The following is a 12,439-nucleotide window of genomic DNA, read 5'->3' as shown; positions in this document are numbered from 1 at the left end:
AGAAACTCTAATAGGTTGGAGTCAGGTATGTGTAGAACTTTTATCACTTCTCTTTTTAGATATGTCTTTCTAAGCCATCTGAGAATAGGCGTCTTGTCTTTTCTTCCCATTGTACATTTCACAGGGTGTAGTAGGATTCTGACACAGAGTTTTTGGGATACCCCAGCTTATCCCTAAAGAATTTCAAGCCCTGCCACTACACACACAGGTACCTCCACTCTGTTCTTCACCTTCTGACCTTTTAGCAAGTTCTGGGCAAGGGAGGAATGATAATTCCAGCAGCCACTCCTTTCTACTTCAGTTCAAGGGTTTTAGAGTTCTTTCCCAATCTCTGACTTCTCAAATTATCTCTAAGCTTAGAAGAGACTCAACATGTGAAGATATGTCTTATTTTAGGGCTTACTGAATTATATTTACATATATTAACCTCATGGAAAGAAGGAGAAAAATATTCTTGAGTCTGCGTGAAGCCAGCTCAGCATTAAAATTTTGCTAGAAGAACCTTGAGATTTGGTAATATTATTTAGTCAAAGACTGTTTAATTTCTTCTGATGTGTTGTGAGAATGTATTTGAAAATGGAAATGGACATATTTCACTAATGCTAAAGTGTGTATTTTAATAGCCCTGAAATTGGGATGCATCTTATAATTAATAGCATGTCATAGTTTAATCAGCCATGTTTATTCTTTCTTGATTGTTGTGAAGTAATGACTGTATTATAAGTGATGGCGTCCTTACTTTTGCGAACTATGGTAGTTCCATGGAGTATCTTTGAGTCAGATAATTTAAAGTGCAGAAGACACATGTGAAACAAAGACTTTTAGTGGGTGTGGGAGATAATGTAAACTGAGAATCAAGGAATGTTCTCTGAACTGTCCATCTCTAATTAAGAAAATATCAGGGCTACATTTAACATTTAACAATGGATAAGGCAAGGTTCCCTGTTCTATACAACCATGGTATGATTTTCCCTCATACTACATTTTTCAGTTAAAATAACCTGAGAGTGAGCACTGGGTGTTATATGTTGGCAAATTGAATTTAAATTAAAAAAAAAAAAACTTGATTTCCTTTATAAAACAATTTTATTTATTTATTTATTTATTTATTTATTTATTTATTTGCAAGAGGGAAGGCATGAGTGGAGAGAGGGAGAGGGAGAAGCCAACTCCCAACAGGGGGCCCAATGTGAGGCTCAATCCCAGGACCCTGAGATCATGACCTGAGCCAAAGGCAGATGCTTAACTGACTGAGCCACCCAGGCACCCCCAAAATATCTTGATTTTTATATACCCTACCATACTGTATACTCTGTGAGGGCAGGGACTGCCTTTTGTATTCATCATGGTGTTCCCAGCAGTTTCCAAACTGTCACCTTGGCAACATGTACATGTTCAGTAGAGCCTGGTTTAAGGGCTGTTCTTTGGCACAGTCTTCAACACACACACATACACACTCAGATATCCACAGTATAGTGGGTTGTGTGGTGGCTTCCAAAAAGATGTGTCCGTGTCCAAATAATTGTAAGTTATTTGTTGTCTTATTTGGAAAAGGAGTCTTTGCAGATGTAATTCGAGTCTTGAGATCATCCAGAATTACCTGAGTGGGCTCCAGTGACAAGTGCCATTCCAAGAGGAGAAAGATAGAGGGAGACTTGAGACAGAAGAGGAGGAGGCAGAGGCTGGAGTGATATAGCCACAAACCAAGATTGCCTGAACCTATAAGAAGCTGAAAGAGGCAGGGAATAGAATCTCCCCTAGGGCCTTTCAAGGAAGTGTAGACCTGCCAATAGTTTGATTTTGGACTCTAGGCCTCCAGAACTGTGAGAGTATAAATTTCTGTTGTTTTAAGCCACTCAATTTCTGAAAATTTATTATGGCAACCATAAGAAACTACTACACATACATACATACACACATGCACGAAAAGACACACATATATAAATACACACAATTTTTACTGACCTGTAGTTTTAAAAAGTGACAGATAATCTTTTAAAATTAGAAGTTATAAATATATAACCTTTTTTTCTAAATTTTCAAAATAACAGAATTCACCCTAGCCCCCATCAGAAGGCTGCTGCATACTATGGGACTATGGAATGTGGTTTTTACAATGGTATTCATTTAACAACTGTGGATCCCATGCCTGCTGTCTTACAAGCATCCTTCTAAGTGCTGGGAACACACAAGTGAATAAATGTAGTCCTGATAATGGAGTTCAGAGGCTCACTGGGAGCATATTTATTGACTATTATTTGACTTAGGGTATTGTCTATTCTTAGACAACTATTAACATGTAGTAAGCATAGAAATGCTTCATTCTGTGAGGTCAGCTTAATATTGCCAAGAGCTCTTGAGGAAAGTTTCACAGAAAATGTTGACTACAGAGCTAGTCCCTGAAGAGTGAGTAGAGTTTTGATGGGTTTGGAAGAGGGGGAATGCTGTTTTTTTTTTTTTTTAATATTTTATTTATTTATTCATGAGAGACACACACAGAGACAGACACAGGCAGAGGGAGAAGCAGGCTCCATGCAGGGAGCCCGATGTGGGACTCGATCCCAGGTCTCCAGGGTCACGTCCTGGGCTGAAGGCGGTGCTAAAGCGCTGGGCCACCCGGGCTGCCCTGGAATGCTGTTTCTAACAGAGGTTAGGAACGTCCTGGACAGAAGCAGCTGATGGAGGGTGATAGGAGATGAGGCCCCAAAGGCAAGTTGGAAGCAGATTTTGAAGAGCTGCAACATGTTGAAGTTGGACCTTTATCTTGTGGCTAAACTGGTGGCTCTTAGCCTTTTGCCCCCCTTCCAGGACACAGATAACAGAAGGTGTTAGGACAGAATACAGGCATAGCTTGGAGATACAGCAGGTTTGGTTCCAGAGCACCACAATAAAGTGAGTATCACCATTAAGCAAGGCAAATGAATTTTTTGCTTTCCCAGTATAAATAAAAGTTATTATTTATGCTACACTGTAGTCTTTTAAGTGTGTAATAGCATTATGTCTAGACAATGTACATACCTTAATTACAAAGTGCTTTTTTCAAAAAAAAATGCTAACCATCATCTGAGCTTTGAAAGAGTCATATCATTGATCACAGATAACCATAACAAATATAACAATGAAAAGATTAAATATTGTGGAAATTACCAAACTATGACACAGAGACACAAAGTGCGCCTATGCTTTTGGAAAAATAGTGCCAGTAGACATGTTCAATGCAGACTTAACCACAAACTTTCAATTTGTAAAAAAAAAAAAAATAAAATAAAAAAAAAGGAGTATCTGCAAAGCATAATAACCCAAAGTGCAATAAAACTAGCTTTGCCTGTAGACTGCCACAAAATCCATTCGAGTCCCAAATTTTGATGAACTCCAATATAAAAATTAGTAAATAATGAACTACAATAATATGTATTCTAATAACATGTAAGCTACTAATGTCATTAGCAGTCTCTAGGGAGACTCAATGTAGAATTGTGGGCTTTGTGCACTTCCTTGCCTCCTCAACTCCATCCCTTTTCCTTTCTCTCAAGAAAATTTTTTAGAATTCGAGTGAGTCAGGGCTCCTGGGTGGCTCAGTCTATTGAGTGTCTAACTCTTGATTTTAGTTCAGATCATGATCTTAGGGTTGTGAGATGGAGCCCCACATCTGGCTCCACACTGGGCATGGAGTTTGCTTGGGACTCTCTCTCCCTCTCCCTCTGTCCACCCCCACACTGTGTCTCTGTCTTTAAAAAAAAATTTTAAAATTGAGTCAAGTTTTCACAGAGTAACTTGAGTGCACCCTAGTTTTTATTTTAAGAATAGATTAGAGGTGAGATGCCTGGGTAGCTCTGTAGTTGAGCATCTGCCTTGGGCTCAGGGTGTGATCCTGGGATCAAGTCCCACATCTGACCACCCCCCCGCAGGGAGCTTGCTTCTCCCTCTTCCTATGTCTCTGCCTCTCTCTGTGTCTCTCATGAATAAATAAATAAATAATCTTAAAAAAAATAAATTAGGGGTGCCTGGTTGGTTCAGTAGGTTAAGCATCCAACTCTTGGTTTCAGGTCAGGTCATGATCTCAGGGTCCTCGGATCGAGTCGCCCCCATGCACTCAGTGGGGAGTCTGCTTCTCCTCTTCCCCTTCTTCTGGCCCTCTCCCTACTCATGTGCCCACACTCTCTCTCTCTCTCTCTCAAATAAATAAATCTTTAAAAAAGAATAAGTTATCTAAAGAACTTTAATATTTTATTAAATACTAATATTGAACAACACATTCTACAACTAGCTATGTCATCGTATCTCAGTCTGAAGATCATTGTTAGGCAAATGACTCATCGTTGTTCCCAGAGTACCAAGCACAGTGCTTGTTTATAAAAGTGCTCCTCAAGTGTTTGTTAATATGAGCAGTGGGAAAATGTCGAAGGACTTTCAGTATGGGGAGCACCCCATAACATTTAATTTCTAAAAGGATCATTGTGGTGCCATTTTGGAAGATCATTTGGAGCAGGAAAAGTTTAGAATACTAGAATGACAATATTTGGGAGCTCTAGGGTTATAATCAAGGAGAAAGGTGGCCTCTAGCCAAAACTAGTTAAGTGGGAATATAGAGGAGGGGGTAAATTGGAACTATTTCAAAGGTGAGATTTCTAGGACTTAATGTTTGGATATGGGCTATGAGGAAGAAGGAAGCATTCAGGAGTCCTGAGTTTACCGGTTTGGGTGCTGATGCCCTTACCAGATATCAGAACAGCAGACTGCAGGTACGTTAGTCAGGGTAGGCCAGGTTAGGCTGTGCTAACAGTGCTGAGATGGTAGTAGTTCAAAACAGCACAGGCTTATAAACAGCACAGAAGAAAAACAGCACAGGTTTATTTCTCTCTTGTGTGTTTATGCCGATTTGGCTGGAGGCTCTGCCCTATGCCCTCACCTCACTGCAGGACCCAGCCTAGAAGGCTTTTGTTGATGCTTCCACACTTGTTGAGGCAGGAGAGAGAAGAGAATATGGCAGATCATGTGTTGATCTCTTAACCCTTTTATCCAGGAGTGATGTGCCTCAAGTCCCTCTCACACTTCATTGTTAGTGGCAAATCTTATGACCACACCTAACTTTCAAGAGGGTAGAGATGTTCAGTCTTTCCCTCTCCTGGGAAAGTGACTCCAGTGATCATTGTGATAGGCAGCATGCTAATTTGTGGAAATGTTAAACTTGAGGTATTTATTTCAGGGGAATTTAGTTCAGAAGGAATTGGAAATCTGGGTTTGCATCTCGACAGAGTTCAAGGCAAGAGAAATAGTATTGGAAGATTTCAATGTAAAGGTCATAGAACAAGCCACAGGAGTGAATGACATTGATCAGGAGGGAATAGAAGCTGAGCTAATGATGGTAAAAGATCAAGGGTAATAAGCTTGTGGTTATAAATATTGCAACCCTAAGCGGTATTTTTTTTAGTAGTTTGTTGTAACTTTTAAATAATTTTAAGTAATTGTTGGCATTGGAGTTGAATTAATCACTTAAACGGAATTTAGCTTTCTCAGACTCCAGAATTGCTGACTTGCATTTAGTAATTTAAAAGGTGCCCTTAGATTTTACAGTAGGATTTCAGCCAATTTTCTGACCCAGCAGGGAAGGAAAAGTATTGCAGAGGATAGTTATTGTAGTTTGATCTGAAGAACAGTTATAAGTTGATTGATACTAAGATTGCTGAGTATTCAGAAAATTAGAATCCTTATAAAATTTCTGACTGGTTGTGCCTCAGACAGCAAGATAGGGGCTTACTCTTGCTGTAATGATACTCTTTTTATAGCTCCAATTACTGGCAAAGGGAGGTAGTTAAATAGCACTTTTCCCCATTGGCCAGTGTATCTACACAAAGAGACATGCTTTTTCTGCTCTTCATTCTCTTAAAAGGTTCTGTGCCTTTGCCTGCCCAACCTCCACAGGGATCTACACCTGCATTACTCATTCTTTAAACCTTTTATGTAGACATATGTGATTATCCCAAATAAACTTCCCTTCCTTCAAGATTTTGCACTTCTTAGGAAAATGAGAAAACAAATCTGGTTTAATGCATGTCACTGTTATTTCTTTGAAGGAAGTTTTGCAGAATTGCAATAGCAGTGATGGTAAACTGATAATTCTGGTCTTCACGTGCAAGGTGAACAGGTGTTCATAGAACTACTTTTTGACAGCACTAACCTGCAAAGGATTTAAAAAAGAAGAAGCAAGCTATAGCCTTTACCTTCCTGACACAGACACATAAAACTATTAAAAGTAACTGTTCAAATAAGCAAAGCCATTGGTGTTTACTCCTGGAAGATAATTATAAGTTAACATTTATTGTGAACTAATTATAGTGCTAACTATTGTACAACACATTATATATACACACACTATCTCATTTAATTTTCACAGGTACTCTGACATAAGCCTACCTACAAGGAACAGAGACTGGGAGAAAGACAATAATTAGCTCCAGCTGGAATGTGAAGCCAGCAGCCAGTTTGAACTTTTCACGGTTCTTCTAGCCTGCCTCTCCCAATTCTCAGACCAACAGGAGTCTTTTCCCACTCATATTGCACATTATAGAATGAGAAACCCTTTTGTCAATCATCTTTATTAGAATTGAACCACTAATAGGCAGGGTACCAAGGATAGGCCTGGTCACACTAATTGAAGTAGCAAGAGCCACGGGGGCACCCACAGAACTGTTTTTTTTTTTTTTTTAAGATTTTATTTATTCATTTGAGGGGGTGTGCAGGTAGCATGAGCAGGGAGAGGGGCAGTGGGAGAGGGAGCAGGGAGCCTGATGCAGGGCTCTATCCCAGGACCCTCGGATCATGACCTGAGCTGAAGGCAGATGCTTAACTGGCTGAGCCACCCAGGCACCCCCCACTGTTAATAGAAGATGGGAACTAAACTGGGCACTGAGAATTACTGAGGTATGTTTTTTTTTATTTTAAATGTTTGTTGTCTTCCTCTTCTATGAAAGGAGTCTTGTCCCCAACAAGAAAGACTTGGGGTGGAATATGACAGGTCAGATGTGTGCTCTAATTGCCTTTATTTGTACATTTATAGATGTGATATTTGTATACATAAACCCATAGGTATAGTAATATCCTTCACATACCCTGGGGTGAGACTTGGCAGAACTCTAGCATTCTTCTCAGAGAGGCTCAGCTTCTGGTGTACATCGGTCATAAAGCCCACATTTGTAGTCAAGTCCTTGTCCTTAAACTGAAGAACAGTGTATTTTACAATTACAAAGTGAAAAAGCATATGCTATGAAATCCAAGCAAATACTATGGAAACCAAGACAGGCCGGTGCCATCTGAAGTGATGAGAACACAAGAGATGTGATCAGGATGTGTGGTCACACTTAGGCTCCAACACCAGCCATTGATCACCTTCTCCCCCAGTACTCCTCTCTACTGGACAGTATTTTTATGTTGTGTGTTCATTAGAACAACTGTAGCAGTGATTATTGCCTAATTCTTTGGAGACCTGATAAAGCTGCAGATAGACTTGTATATAAGCACAAAGTGTTTCCACATAATTTCAAAGTATTTTTTGCCCACCCCACCTCTTTCCGAAGCCAAGGATTCAGAACCCTGGGCTGAGGTGTTCTGTGACTGAACAGTAGGTGGTTACCATCTTGCCGTGGGACAGATAGGCATGCAGCCCAGGACAGTTGCTGATGACATCAGGAATGGAGAGGCAGCGGATCCCTGGGTGGCTCAGCGGTTTAGCGCTGCTTTTGGCCCAGGGCCTGGTTCTGGAGACCCGGGATCGAGTCCCACGTCAGGCTCCCTGCATGGAGCCTGCTTCTCCCTCTGCCTGTGTCTCTGCCTCTCTCTCTCTCTCTTTCTCTCTCTCTTTGTGTGTGTGTCTCTCAGGAATAAATGAATAAATTCTTAAAAAAAAAAAAAAAGGGAATGGAGAGCCATATCCCATCATAGTATTTTATTATTTTATCTTAAAACCTTCAGTTTAAAAAAAAAACCTTCAGTTTACTAGATAGCTTTCAGGATGGGGTTTTATCGGGGTGGCAGGGGTGGGCTAGTGCCCGGAATGGGAAGTAGTTGGCAAGACATCTCACAGATGGAAGCATGCACCATGCACACAAACTACGCAAATCTGATTTTGCTCTACTTGAGTCCCCATTCACCCTCCCCTTCCCCTCACCAAATACCAGTGAGTTTACCTAAGGGACAGCCAGATCTGGCCCACTGCCTGTTTAAGTAAATGAGGTTTTACTAGAAGACAGCCACACCCCTGTCATCATATATTGTCTGTGGTTGCTTCTGCATGTCAACGGTAGAGTTGAGTGGTTATGACACAGATTGTATAGCTCACAAAGGCTAAAAATTTTTACTCCCTGGCAATTGACAGAAAAAAAAAAATTGCCAACTTTAGTCCTAAGCCATCTGCTCTTACTCAGTTTTCTTTGATATTAGTATTACTCATTCACATAGTTGAAGGTAGATGTCTGTACATATGGAGAAACCGATGTGGGCATTGACCAGTTTCTTGTACACATTTAACAGTGGATTTACTAAATGGTAGATAACTCTTTGAAAATAGAGCAGGAAGAGATCCCAAAATAAACACCTTTAGCAACACAGTATACAATCCTTTATTGGTTGTATCCTGACCTGTTTGTGAAATGGCAGAATTTTTATCCTAGACCAGGTTCTCCAGTGCCCTCTCAGAGTATATACTTTGTCAATACAAACGAAATTATTTAGTATGACACTACATAGCATAGAATCAGGGAAGCAGAATCACTTCGGTCCTATACGCATATTCAGCAACATAAATTCTAAATTATGTGGTTTCCTGGATTATCCATAGTACCTCTTTTCATTAACATCACTAAGAACTGTCTAGAAGTAAAGATTGCAGTCTTGGGAACATGCCTGCGATGTGTAAAGCAGATGGGAGGCATGAACATAAGTCCTCTTCTGTAAGAAATTTAAAATTTAGTACTTTATCTTTTAGTGCTAGCCTTGTATCTTTTTTTTCTTTTTCAGCTAGTCCAGTAGATTTGGAAGACTTAAGAAAGGGAACTGAATCCTTTGCCAATCCTGAGAAGTAATTAAAGCATTTATTGATTCCTGTAGAACAATTTCACTACTATACTGATAGATAAAAAAGGAAGAGTTGCATTAATGTGTGTATATTTCCTTTTTTAAAAAGTTTCCTTTTGGGGGCATCTGGCTCAGTTGGTTAAGGGTCTGGCTGTGGCTCAGGCTGTGATCTCTGGGTCCTGGTATCCAGCCAAGGCTAGGTGGCTTCTGGCTCAGCAGGGACTCTGTCCGTCCCTCTCCCTCTGCCTGCTGCTCCCCCCCACACCGCCCCCCAGCTTGTGCATGCTCTCTCACTTGCTGTCTTTCAAATTAATAAAATCTCAAAAATGTTCTAGAAAGTTTACTTTTCTATAAAGCCAAGAAAAGATTTTTATAACATAGAGGAGGGTATGTCATAATATCAGTAGGACTGTGACTTAGAAATTTATATGATCAGAATTTTTGTGTAATTAAACTTAAGTATGCAAAACTAAAATTTGAAAATAGAGAATTAGGTGAATGTTTTGATATACCTAAATTAATCTATTTCTTATTAGAGCTCTATGTTGGCAGATTCCAACCAGAAAAAAAAAATTCTCTTAAAATTGGTAGTACATACTCAGGGGTTCTTTGGCTTAAAACATGGAGGAATAATTTGTGCAGCAAATGTAAATGAATTATCAGAATCCCACTCACAGCTTCCTACTGAATGTAAATTAGATGGTAACAGATACTGTTAATCTGTGTGAAGCAGTTGTGAGTGCTGTTTGTTCATGCTTGTGGTTGGAACAGCCTATATAATTGTAAAAGCAGCGAAGTTGCATGTACTTAGTGTTTTCTGTGTATACAGGACAATTAGAACCATTGATGTCTTATGGCAGTTGAGCGTCCTGGGATGATGTATATAGTTAACGTCCCTTAATAAGATACTGCTGCCCTGTAACTGTTGGAAGATTGTGCTTGGTAACATTCACCAACGTTAGATTTTTTCTTTTCTCATTTTGCACTTTGTGTTGTTTCTTCCTCCTAGTGTCTTGAAAATTTAAGTCTCACATAGACCGACAGCGTAATTATAGGAATTGCAAGGGGGATTTGAGCAAGTGTTAGTAGAAGCAATAATAACTCAGGAAGCCCGTTTAAGTCCTATTGATGAATGCACAATTACAGCAATGAATGAAACACAAGTACTGATACTACATGAGTTGACTTCCTCCTGGTTTTTGTTTTGATCTGTTTTGGAAATGGTTATAGTTTTGGACCCCAGTCAGATGTGGGTTTCAACTCCAACTCCCCCTGGGTCCTGTGTGTAAATTTGGGAAATTAAAGAACTTTCCTGAATTGGTTTCCTTGTATGGACGATCTTGGTTGTCTGGGGGTAGTCCCCCTTTGTTCCTCCTGCCCTAGCATTAAAAAAAAATATTTTATTCATTTATTTCAGGGAGAGAGAGAGAGAGACAGAAAGAGAGAGAGAGAGAGAGAACGAATGGGGGGGGGGCAGAAGGAGAGGGAGAAGCAGACTCCTTGCTGAGCAGGGAGCCTGACGTTGGGGCTTGGTCCTAGGACCCTGGAATCATGACCTTAGCCAAAGGCAGACGCCCAACCAACTGAGCCACCCAGGTGCCATCCCTGCACCCCCCTCCCCCAGCATAACTCTTGATAATGTTGCTTTTACTGTTCTAATTGTCTTGTTTGGACAGGACATTATAGGGACAAACAGTTCATAGTTGAAGTGATAGACGACCTCCCTTCTTAGTCTTGTAATGTGTGATGAGTGTATGAAATGAAGTGAAAATGAAGAGCATGATTCTTTTGGTTTCTAAAGATAAAACTTTTGTTACAGTAGATAACCATGGATTCTATAATAAAGGTGATGGATTTTATTTTACATGTATATGTTATATATACATCCTGTGGGGAAGTCGCTGTCTGAGAAATGGAGAGAATATTTGGGTAATCACTTGCTTTGTTTCAAGTGATCATCTGGTATTTCGAAAGGAATCATTCTGTATTTATGTCATTAGAAATTTCTACTGCACAGCTCTGTGTATTATTGTTTCAGTATCCCTGTCTGTTACAGAATTAATTTGAAGGCTGTGCTATCCTGTGACAAAGCGTCATTTAAAATTTAGAGCAGTTCTTTTGATGAGTACCATATATTCTACTTCAACAGTATGTTTCCTGGGATAACATGGTTTTGCTATTGAAATGATAATTTGTGAGAGTAATTTCTGTCATGCGACTATGGTCTTAACTTATTTTTTGCTAGAAAAATGAATCTAGTTCAGTCTAAATGATTTGATTCTGGGATTATTTTATATGCTAATTAAATGTTTGAGATATACTATAGAGATTTTAAACATGTCGAGGAGGTGGAAATCATTTGTTATGCTATAGTAAGATGACTGCATTAAATCCTATGAAATAAACTGAATTATATTTACACATAGAACTTCAGTGATTTTAACTAGGAGTCTAGCTTCAGCCATTCATCTTGACTTAGTCACATGTTGTCAGAAGATTTCTGGTTTATATTGAAAGAGCAAGATATTATTGATTCATGAATTCCAAATATGACCATATGCAGTAATTTTGACAGAACTTTTTATTTCTACATTCTTTTTTCTTTTCTTTCTTGTTTTTCAAGTAACAATGTGAGTGGTGCACTAGGGGAAGATAGACTATTTGCCCTGAAACAACACAGGTTTGAACTGCTCGGGTCCACTTATATGTGGGTTTTTGTTTTTTGTTTTTTTTTTTACAAATACAATACAGTACCATAAATGTATTTTCTCTTCCTTAAGAGTTTCTAGTAACATTTCTATAGCTTACTTTATTGTTAGGATACAGTAAGACGTATAACATAGAAAATATGTGTTAATTGACTATGTTTTCAGCTATTAGTAGTTAAGTTTTGGGGGAGTCAGAAGTTATATGCAGATTTTCTGCTATAGCGGGGGTCAGTGCCCTTAACCCCCTGTGTTGTTCCAGGACCAACTGTAACTCCATTTGAGGAGCAGACAGCTGTTAAGTATTTCTGATGAACTGTTTTACACGTAAGTAATAGGTATGCTGTATTTTAACATACTCTCTTTGGTTCCTGAAAGATGCTCAGGAAAATCTGTAATAGTTCTTAGCCTTTTGGTGTGTGCGATCCTGAATGAAAGCTATGTATCTTTTCAAAAAATTCTGTAATGCATTCTTTTTACTAATGTGTGTAGATTTTTATACTTGCATCCATTAGTCTGTATAGGTGGTGATGCCATTCTCCCAAATGAAAAATAAGAAAACAGGCTTGAGTATTCCTTTTGGCAGCATAACATATACTAAATATACTAAAAAAAGAAAATGACCATGGGGTAGGTATTGGAGAGACCAGATGATGAGGTCAGGG

The 12,439-nt window shown here is 39.2% G+C and overlaps 1 protein-coding gene across 2 annotated transcripts in view; it reads left to right on the top strand.

The window, feature by feature from the left end:
* Window positions 1–12,439, top strand: part of GAREM1 (GRB2 associated regulator of MAPK1 subtype 1) — a 201,665-nt gene that overhangs the window by 15,347 nt on the left and 173,879 nt on the right. The window lies entirely within an intron of this gene.

The sequence above is a fragment of the Canis aureus genome, chromosome 6 (genome assembly GCF_053574225.1).
Source record: "Canis aureus isolate CA01 chromosome 6, VMU_Caureus_v.1.0, whole genome shotgun sequence".
Taxonomy (NCBI): domain Eukaryota; kingdom Metazoa; phylum Chordata; class Mammalia; order Carnivora; family Canidae; genus Canis; species Canis aureus.
The sequence above is the reverse complement of the archived record's forward strand: the minus strand, read 5'-3'. Positions and strand labels throughout refer to the sequence as shown.